The sequence below is a fragment of the Impatiens glandulifera genome, chromosome 1 (assembly GCF_907164915.1).
Source record: "Impatiens glandulifera chromosome 1, dImpGla2.1, whole genome shotgun sequence".
In the NCBI taxonomy this organism is placed as follows: Eukaryota; Viridiplantae; Streptophyta; class Magnoliopsida; order Ericales; family Balsaminaceae; genus Impatiens; species Impatiens glandulifera.
Window position 1 is genome coordinate 147,848,361 of NC_061862.1, and position 12,234 is coordinate 147,860,594.

Genomic DNA, 12,234 nt, shown 5'->3' on the forward strand with positions numbered 1-12,234 from the left:
TTCTTCAAAGTTTTATGGAAATAATGTCAAAATATGACACGTTTCTTGATTTCAAAATCCTCAAATCTAAAATATCGATTTGAACACCAACTCAGCAAATATAAACAAGACATTTTCTTGTTATTTTCTTTCTTTTTGTAAAGTTGCGCAACTTTATCTTTTATAGAGAACAGATTTCTCTAACAATAAATTATCTTTTTATTTATCATAATATACACAATTATTTTTGTGTTATAATCAATAAAAATATTTGCCCCCACATTCGTGCTGGTACCCTTTTTTAAATCACACACTTATATGATTTAAATCAATGATTTTATAATCAAGAAATTGTCACACAATTCTTTTACAAATTTCTTCTGTTATACTTATCATACAATGAATAAGATAACTATATCATAAATATTTAATTGAATAAAATATAATTTCTATACAAGAGATTAGAATGTTTATTCATATATAAATCATTCTTCACATAATCTCTACATAAGAAATTAAAATATTTAATCAATTAAAATATTTATTTCAACACTTAATTTCTATAAAAGAAATTAGAATATTTAATCAAATAAATATTCACCATATCACATGATTTCTACAAAAGAAATCATAATGTTTCAAGCATCTTTGACTGAAGTCGCTTAAACATTTATTTCCGGTTGCACGTTTGCATCCCGTAATATCGGCACGTTTGCCATATTATTCTCAAATTAAACAAGACTTTCCTTGTAATTATTTGATTTCAAAATTATCAAATTAAGTAAGTCTTTATGATACAATTAAACAATATATATCAAATATATTATATTATACCAATTTTAATATATCCATATATATATATGATATTATATATTATTGCTTCTTTAATTTTAGTCACCACGACAAAAACAAATATATATATATATATATATATATATATATATATATAGTCAATAACTTAGAAACATAATCAAATAAATAATATGTCATATATTATTTAAACAAATATATATATAAACTTTCATATATATATAAAAATACATTTATAAAATACATAATAATTAATAGAATGTTGACCGTTTAACTTTAATCAAATATAAAACTAACTAATTATAAGTATTCATGTCATCAATTATTTGTTTCTTAATTAATTAAATGACCTTTAACATTCTATAACAAATATTTGTCAATCAAAGAACACATGTGAAAAATTTCAAAATTATCTATTAAAATAAAAATAGATAGAAAATAAATCTTAATTTATATATATATATATATAAATTTCTAGATAATCATACTTATTATGAAAGAACATGAATCATCATATTATTAGCTAATATGCATGATATATATAAATAATCACTTAGCAATATAATCAATTAAAACATAACTACAAATGTACCTCATGTCTTAATCGAAGTAATTACATTATCGTGTTATGAACGATAATCCACGTGACAAATCTAGGTGGATCATTCTCACCGAGATAATTCTTGCGAAAATATTTCGACTTACATAATTGTCTCTTTCAATGCATGATTAGAATAAGTTCTAACACAAACAACTTATTTAATCTTAAGAAATTAAAATTTCTATACTCAATTTATTTCATAATTTCTACATAAGAAATTATAATTATTTCAACATTCATAATTAATGTCATTTAGAAAATCATGTTTTTTTTTTATAAGAAATCATTATCGACCTCATTCATCTCCAACATATAGAGTCATTTTAAAATTCTGATTTCTACCAAGAAATTATTGGCTACTCATTCATCTCATAATTTCTACACAAGAAATTTGAATGGTTTCAACATCAATGACAAAAGTCATTTTAACTAGTCTGATTTCTATCAGGAATGGTTTCAACATTAATACAACATTAATACCTTTAACAAGTCTGATTTCTACAAAGAAATCATTGACTATCCCATTCATCTCATAATTTCTACACAAGAAATTTTAATGGTTTCAATATTAGCTAGTCCGATTTCTATAAAGAAATCATTGACTACCCCCATTCAACTCATAATTTCTACACAAGAAATTGGAATGGTTTTTTAACATCAATGACCACTGTCATTTTAACAAATCTGATTTCTACAAAAGAAATCATCTCATCAGCTGGATTCGAACACATGACCTCTTTTCCTCCACGCATCATTACGTCTAAACTTTGAACCACTGTGCCAATGCACCCTTTCAATGTTATATTACTGTTTACGACGTTTTGTCTTCTTTTTAGAGAAACTTAATTTTCTCTTCTTTTTGACTTAAACTCTGTCAAACAATGAATATATACACATTTAAAACCATAACTTATTACCATAATAAAATGTAATATATAAAACAATGTATAAATAAAAATATCATCTCTCTTTATTTATTAAATCATCCTACCATATTCTTATTAATTATATTGTTTAATTAAAAGAAGGTATATATTATAATTAATTATTTTAAAACTGAAACCATATGTTTCAATTATAATTAATTTTAACACCATAAATTTTATAAAAATTGAAAGCTAACATATTAGTTACTTTCTTATTTTCATTCATTATTATTAATAATTTTAATAACCAAACAAATCTTTAAATAAGACTAGAACAAATTAAATCATTGTGTTCTAATTTATTTTCTATATAACATTTGTATAATGAATAAACAAATTAATGTTTCTTGAGAAAATTTTCATATCAAAATATATTAGCTTATAAAACTAAGCTTTAACAGCATAAGAACATATGTGTTAATAATCAAACATATTTATATGCAATAAAGACTTATCTTTATTTGTTGATTTCTTAAGATGAATCTTTTCCATTTTTTTTTCGAAATGAACATCATCTCTTCCGCAACACCGCGACTCGTATTTCTGAAACATCAAAGACAAAAAATATATTCGATGGTGCAAGCTCTTAAATAGCTTAGCACAAAGAAACTGTTTTAAGATTGTTAGAAATCTTGTCTTGAAAAATTACAGAAATATATATATAAACGATGTTACAAACAAATTAAATAAATACAATGTTACAAAGAACGAAATCACCAGATAAAATGTTGATTCGAGGCATGTGCTTAGCACATTTCCCTTAAAACAGTTCCATCGTCTCCCGTTTGTGCTGGAGCTTATCGCGGATGGTTGTCTCCCAGGGTACAACGAATCCTGTAGTGATTCTGCACTAAAATCACTACTCATCGAACTTGATCAGCGTACCTGAACTATCACCGGGTTTCAACGGAAATATCGAGCAAAGAACTCGAAGAACATTCACAAAACAAGAAGAGGGCTTTTGGAATTCTAGAGTAAGAAAAATATAAGATGATTGAATGATGTGAAATGAATAATGAATGGGTATATATTGTTGAGAATTAAACCTTCAAATAAAATCATCCAAACGTTTATTAGCAATAAATATTGCTCATTAATTTGTTAATTAGTCCATAACTAATTAACATCGTTGCCTATACGTTAATTTGTTGAAATACAATGTTAGACATTCAATCCTAGCAAATTGAAGAGTCTAAACGTTAGCCAATTGATAGGCAATTAAAGTTAAATGTTTATCATAACATTATACTTTAATTTTCTAATTAGGCATTAAATATTAATTAAATAATTAATATTTAATTGTAGTTTGGATTAAATTCACCGTTAATTCACGTTTGAATTTGTGTGAATTTTATTTGATTTTATTTATTCACAATCTTATTTCCATTTATTAATGGAATTAGCTTAATTCCAACAAGTTATCGTGATGAATACAATACCTTATGAAACTTGATAATGATGTTGAAACACATATAACAAGATAGTGACGATATATTACATATTGTTACTTCTTAGATTTTGTTTCTTTATTTTAAGACTTATGTTTATCATTTGAAGAATCTAGCACAATACTAACATCATTATATCATTCTTCAATCAAAGTTCCCTCCCAAGCCTTGAACATTCATCTTTATTTATTCATCTTTATAAATAAAGTTGGTGGCTGCAAAACATCCCTCCAAAATTCTAAACTTGTACATCTCTTTTTCTCTACGACAATAATGGTAGGCACAATGGGAGGTTATACACTAAAGGAGTGTTTTTTGTTACATGTTATGATTAGGACTTCTTGAATGAATGATTCTAAGTTCCTCCAAAGGGAAAAAGTAATATAACTCATTTCCAAATATTTGGTCGCATATAAAAAAAAATCAGATTTGTGGTATGTATTCTCTTAAATGATGTCCTCCTCAATCTCTCTAGTCAAAGACTCTTGATTTGAGTCCTTTGTGAAAAAAGAAACAAGGTCACCATGATCTATTGGGCTTCTATTTGTTGATTTAACTTTAAAAAAAAAAGAATAAGTTTTAATTTTGTGTATTCTCTAATAAAAAAAGGAAAACAATTCCGATGCCGGGAATCGAACCCGGGTCCCCTGGGTGAAAGCCAGATATCCTAACCGCTGGACGACATCGGATTTTATGATTATAAATTGTTATTGTAATCTCTTCTATTATATACATACTAATCTAAAACAATCTTAGACAACAATTGCATATTGGATCGTCTACATCACTCTTATGATTGTGAGACACTAAACTAGCCTCTTTTATTACATAAACTCTAATAATATTGAATATTCTCTATCATACTGTATAACATAAGCTTTAATCATATTCTAAGATAATTATCCTTTTTTTATATTTTTACTTAAAGAGAGCATGTATTATTAATTTTACAAAGATAACTCAATTTACTATTTAGGATTTTAAAATGAGTTTAAATAGTAAGCCAACATGAACCATCTATTTTAAGTTGTATTTTATTTTTAATAAAATATTTCATGATTTTCCCTTGGGTTGGGCAATGGGTTGGATCAACACGAATCAGCACGATCAAATACGATATTAGTACCGAACGACATGATACAATATCTCACTCGGGTCGTGGGTTGGACATGACACAAGTACGAGACGACATAATTACAACACGATTATGAGTTTATACGATCGTAACACGTAGGAGGAGCGGAGCCATGTATGGGCTAGGGTGGGCTCAAGCCCCACCTAAATTAAAATCTTAAAATAAAACTTTTTATATATGTGTTTGTGTTACGGTCTAAAATCAAGGTCTCGGTCGTAGAATAATTCCAGCAACCTTTCTCGGCATCCGGTCTCAGTCCTAGTGTGCACATGAGCCAGATTTCTGTTTTGTTGTATTAATATTTTGTTTTGCTTTCCTTTTCTATTTTACAAACCGAATTCTGTTATTCTTTTGAAGTTGTTGTAACCGAATATTATGGGGTAAGACATCACCTATATAAGGCTAGTCTTTCTTCCCCAAGGACCCATGAATAGAATGATGAAGATGTGACTTCGTCCCTATTCGTCTATTATTATTATTATGGACTGTTTGGTATAGACCAACATTATTTCTCTTCGCACCCTTGGTTCTTCTATCCCCTCACCCCCAAATTCTCTATTGAAAACCTTCCGCTGCCCTTTGATTGTAGAATTTCCACCGGTCTTAGAGATCAAGAACTTGATTCTTGAACCCAAAACACACCTTACGAAATAAGTCGTAACAGTTTGACATGGGACTCTTAGCCTAGTTAGTTATGTAATTAAACTGTGAATATGAGGTCAGATGATCAAACTCTGCCTCATTTTTATTATATTTTGAAATATAATAAAAACTAATATAATTTATCTATAAACTAATTCATAATCATATTATTTTAATTATTATTAATTTTTTATTTTATACTAACAATATTTTCTAATATACAAATATTTATAATAATACATAAATTTTAATTAATATATAAATAAGATTTATTTATATAAATAAAGTATAAAAAATTATATGTAAAATAATGTAAATCATATAATAATATTATTTATTTTAATTTTAAATATAATTATATTATTTTAATTATTATTAATATTTTATTTTATACTAACAATATTTTCTAATATATAAATATTTATAATAATACATAAATTTTAATTAATATATAAATAAGATTTATTTATATAAATAAAGTATAAAAAATTATATATAAAATAATGTAAATCATATAATTATATTATTTATTTTAAAATTATATTTATATAATAATTATACATTATTTTTTATTTATTTTAATATAATTAATAATACAAATTATTTATAAGGGTAAAATATAAAAATTAAAATAACAATAGTGTTTTATATTTCTTAATTTTAAATTATTTCAAAATTTTATAAGAAAATATAAACTAATATTAATAAACAAGTTAAAATAGTTACATTGGTTTGGTTCGGTATTTAAATAAAGAATTTGATATCCCTGCTCAAAAATCTAACAAATCTCCTAGAATTGATGTTGATGTAAGTTCTCTTAAATTTAATCCAGCATTACGTATTCCAATATGGAAATATCATTTTAATCAAAAGGATAAAATTTGACGAGCTTATATCAAGATGGGGTCATATCAACCTATTAAGGATGAGTACCCGCCGACCAAATTTGGAAATCAAAATCGACGATTCTAAAGTCATTGGTTTAAGAAATTTACTTGGTTAGAATATTCTTCTTTGAAAGATGCTGCTTTTTGTTTCCCATGTTTCTTGTTTGAACATAAACAACCCCCAAAACCTACATTTATAATAGATGGATTCAAATATTGAAAGTGAGTTAATGATGGGGATAAATGCTCTTTTGTTATGCATATAAGATGTAATATTTCACCACATAATAGGGCAGTTGAATATCTTGATAATCTTCAGATGAAAAACAAAATAACAGATTACGGCTTACAACAACTATTGAAAGCACTCGGTGGCTCACTTTGCAAGCGTGTGCATTGAGAGGGCATGATGAGTCTCCATCTTCTAATAATCGTGGAAATTTTATTGAAAAAAAATCGGAACATAGAAAGTTAAATCTGAGATGCAAGTTGGAGTCAGCCCCAGGTAATTTTTCATTCTGGCTCCGCCCCTGGTAACACGGTCATGAGTCGACATAGACACAACACGAGTATAGACACAATACAAAACGACATAAACACAACTCGACACATTACATAAGCTACTCAAATTTACAATAATATTCTCTAAATCTATTTACATTCTCATTAATTAATAAATTATTTAATTTTATAAATGTAATATATAAAATTAAAATCAAACATATTAAAATAAAATATTAATTTAAATAATATGAATTAAATTAAAATATAAATAAACAAATTATATGAATAAAAATGTGATTATCATAATAATTCTCTCGATATTACTTTTATTAATTAATTAATTTCTTTTTAAAATTTAAATTATTTTATAATTTCAATTATTATTAATACATTAATTAATAAATATATTATAATAATTTAATTTTATATTACCCATCTTTCTGACATATCCATTAAATATAATATAATAATATAATATATATTTATAAATATGTCATATACAAATACATTAAATTTCTACTCACTTTTTTTATTTTTTCCACAAATTACCCACATTTATATTAACATTTTCAAACTAGCACATCTCTAAATTTATTTACATTCTCATTCAATTAATAATTATTTAATTTTATAAATTATTAACTAATTTTATTTGAATAACTATTTGTAAGTCTTAAAACAAATTTCAAATAATTGACATTCAAATTAATATTTATAAAACTATATATTAAAATTAGTTAACCTCGTGCAAAACCGTCCAATGAGGAACCAGAGGTGGTGTTGCTCATTGAAAAAAAGTCATGGAGAAACTTCTCGCAAATGGCGATGAGTGTAATCACACTGATGTGTGGTACCTTGACAATGGAGCAATCAACCATATGTCAGGCCATCAAGAGGAGCTCAATGAGCTCGAAGAGAAAACTATCGGGAATGTGAAGTTCAAAGACTGAAGCAAGGCACATAGGTTTCTTGATCCAGCTTGTGGTAAAATCTATGTGAGTAGAGATGTCATGTTCGAGCAAGAGAATAAGTGGGAGTGGTGCAATAACTACAACAATAAGCTCGTATAAAATTCTGTGGATTTGGAATCCTACGAGATGTTTATGTATAGGCACCACTGATAGAGATGGATCTTAAGGAATTGGTGTTGCTCACCACCGACGAGCCAACAACATATGACGAGGCAGTAGTCGAAGAGTCGTAGAATGAGGCCATGAATAAAGAGCTCGAGTCTATTAAGAAGAACAAGACATGAGAGCTCACCGACTTACCACACGGTCACAAGACCATCGGGTTAAAGTGATTTTTCAAGTTGAAAAGAGACAGTGAATGCAACATCCTCAAGTACAAAGCGAGATTGGTAGTGAAAGGTTATGTGTAGAAGCAAGGCGTTGACTTTGAGGAGACCTTTGTGCCGGTGGCAAAACTTGACATAGTCAGGCTAATTCTTGCAATCGCAGCTCACCATGGGTGGGAGATTCACCACTTGGATGTAAAATCATCGTTCCTCAATGGTGACATCGAAGAAGAAGTCTATGTTGCTCAAACTGAAAGCTTCATTATCAAGAATAAAGAGCATAAGGTGTACAAGTTATACAAAACTCTATACGGACTACGTCAAGCACCAAGGGCGTGGAACACTTGTCTCAACAAGAGAATGATGAGTCTCGGCTTCATGAAATGTTCTCAAGAGTAGACTATGTACACAAGAAGCCATGGAAAAGAAGTATTCATTGTTGGCGTATACGTCGACGACTTGATCGTGATAGGATCAAGCATCAAGGGTGTTGTGGAGTTCAAAAAAATAGATGATAAAGGAGTTCGAGATGAGTGATCTTGGGTTACTCTCATATTATCTTGGTATCAAGGTGGACCAAAAGAAAGATAACATCGATGTGAAGTAGGCATCTTATGCAAAGAAGATGTTGAAACAGTTTGCAATTGAGGATTGTAACTCGAGCAAGTATCCGATGGAAGCAAAGTTGCAGGTCGGAAAGGATATGGAAGGAAGCTTAATGGATCCAAAGGAGTATAGGCATATCATCGGGTGTCTTAGGTACTTGACGCACACTCGACCCGATATCTCTTATGTAGTTGACATAGTTAGTCGATACATGGAGCAACCTACCACTATACACCAACATACAGTAAAATACATTATTCGTTATGTGAAGGGAACGACGAGTTATAATATTTAGTTAAGAAGAGGACGAGAAGTTGAAGAATTCATTGGTTTTACTGACAGCGACCTAGCCGGTGACACAGACGACAAAAAAGTACTAGAGGGTTGGTGTTTTATCTCAACGGAAATCCGATTACTTGGCAATCTTAGAAGCAGCGAACTGTTGCTTTATCTTCATGTGAGACGAAGTTTATGGCAGTTACTACAGCGTCGTGTCATGGACTTTGGATGAGAAACTTGTTGATCGAGGTGCGAGGATGCAAGCCGAGGCTGATAACCCTCTATGTAGACAACAAGTACGCAATAGCATTAATGAAGAATCTGGTGTTTCATGGATGCAATAAAAACATCGACACTTGGTTCCACTTCATCCGTGAATGTGTCGAGAACCGACAGATCATTGTAGAGTCCGTAATCACTAGAGAGCAACGTGCATACATTCTCATCAAGGCACTAGCAAGAGTCAAATTCGCGGAGATGCGAGAGCTGCTCGGCGTCATGAATCTTGAACCAAATCAAGCTTACGGGGGAGATGGTGAGTTTAAGCATTGATTGTCAGTAAATTGAAAGTTATTAATGGTCTTTATTGTCTTTTATGAAATTAGGGCTTATTTAATTATTAATGGGTTTGAGCCTGTATGTATAAGTAATTTATGGTTTCTAGGCTAATTTACTCTTTAATAAGAGTTGTTTGTAAAAGTTGATATACAACTTAAGTCTCTCAAAAACTTTTCTTCTTCAAAAAATTGTCTTTCCCAATTTTTCAACGTTTTTTTTTTATTCATAATCGCTCTTAGAAAATCCTATAATCAGAACCAACAATTTAGATTATAATCTATTCAATAAATTAAAAGATTGGTTAGATCGGTTTTATTCTCTCGCCAAAAACTATTACTAAACATTATATCTAAAATATAATAAAGCATAAATATTTTTTATTTTAAGAGGATTTTTTACTGCATGCATATGTTTTTAAATTTTAATCATAATAGGTGGGTTTATCGGTTTCACTTATCAAACTATTGTGTTTGGTTTAGTGCATGGACTAATTTACATTAGAGATGAGTTGAGTTGAAGCTCAATAAGGATGACAATTTAAAATCGCTCCACGGTAACCGAATAGAATTACCCTGTTTGGTGTGGTTTATCCCTAAAATCGAACGAGGATGGGGTGGGGATGACATTTGTGTTCCCCGTCCCGACCTCACATCAATTCTGCCCCGAACACTATAAACACAATTAAATATATAAATTCACCAATATATTTGTGTATTCATTATATTTTTGAGAATTAAAAAATATGACCAGAATGGGTAAACATTTATTCATTATATTTTATAAGAGTTATAAGTTTATTTCTTTATAATAATATAAAATTTAAATATATTATAATATATATTATATTAAAAAATATGTTTATATCATTTTATTATATCATTTTTTTTTTGAAAAAATATTTTATAAATGGTTCCTCGCGGGGATTCTCTAAAACCGAACGGGGCGGAAATGATATTAAAAATATTCCTGAAATAAAAACGAGGATGATAAATACATTCTCCATCCCGGACCGCCTCATTGCTATCCCTAAACCCACTCAAACAAATGTTTTTTATTGTAATAATGTGACATGTATGACTTCCTAATTTTAAATTCTTATTTTTTTATTCTAATCCACGTGAAATTTTCATTTAGTTTTTCCCCAATATTTTTTAAAATTTATCCAAAATTTTTTTTAAACCCACAATGACTCTAATTCTTGGATCCGTCCTTAGTTTAGTGGTTTCAAAAATCAGTCAATTATTCGGTTTGATATTTCGATTTGAACCAAAACAATTTACATGTTTTACCCTTGTGCTAGTCCAAGAAAACATTCATGATTCTTTATTTTTCTTCTTCATTCAAGGGTAAGATTCCAACATCCAAGCCTGTTGGAGCAATACAAAAATATTATTATTAGTAAATAATATGATGATGTGGTAAATTACTGTTTTTGTTTTTTATTTCATTCTAAAGTGTTTGAACATGTTGTTGTCTTGTAATATGATTTGGCAATGCTGACAAGTTTGATTTATTCATGATGTTAAAATATGTTAATGCCGACTTGAAAATTGTCTTACCTATTAACTTTCTGTGAACTAATTTTGGCCAAAACATAATTATGCAACTTCATTAATTGTTATTCACATAAAACACGATCAATCTGATTAGTCTAACATTGATTGTCTTAAATCATAAATCATCGTCTGATCATTATTACACAAACAAAATCTTACCAACAACCAGATTTATCAAGAAATTTGTTGTTTTTATTTCTCAATTTTTGTTTTGTTTTGTGGGTCAAATTGTTTTCCAGACAAAAAGGAGGTAATTGATAATTATACTATGTTGTTCATGAGTACACGGCTGAAATTGTCCACCTGGGACTGCATTTTTTGTTTTACTTTAATTTTCGGATAAGACTCTTACATTAATTAACAATATCAGTTTTTATATTATTTTTTTTTTAAACATTACAGAAAATATGATTAAACTAGAATCATTTAATAACAACTAAACAATAAAAAAAAAAAAGTAGAAGGACGAATAACTCTCAACCGATTCCACGAACTTTTCATAACAAATTTTAAATAACTATTTGATTATGCATGACATATGAATCAAATATAATCATTAAAAATACGACAATTTCTTTTCAGCTAGATAATAAAAGAAAAAAAAAACATCCGCTTAATTTAAAACTTTATGTGAGTTATATGTTAGTTTTCTTTTTGATTAAGTAAAAAAAAAATAAGTAAGAACGATTATACAAAATAAACTAAAAACTCTCTAAACTAACTCAAAAATAGACTAAGAAAAACATTTTTATTTTGTATAAAACATAATTTAAATTTGTACAAAAAATAACACAACAACTAATGAAAAAAATAATTAAATTCGAAAAATCCATTTTTATCTTATTCCACTTCTCCAAACAATAGTATTTATGAATTTAGTGAAAAGCATAAATTTTAAGTTAATGGTCGCATCACCTTTTTATTGAATCTTTTTAGTTGCATTCTATCCAAATTATTCACTGGATATAATAGGGTTAAGAAACCAATTTTTTTAGTATAATATAAT

General features: G+C 28.2%; 1 non-coding gene across 1 annotated transcript; it reads right to left on the bottom strand.

Annotated features, from left to right (window-relative positions):
• Positions 1–4,381: 4,381 nt before the first annotated feature.
• TRNAE-UUC lies at positions 4,382–4,453 on the bottom strand. Its single transcript has one exon. It is a non-coding gene; the product is annotated as a tRNA-Glu (tRNA).
• Between the last annotated feature and the right edge of the window lie 7,781 nt (positions 4,454–12,234).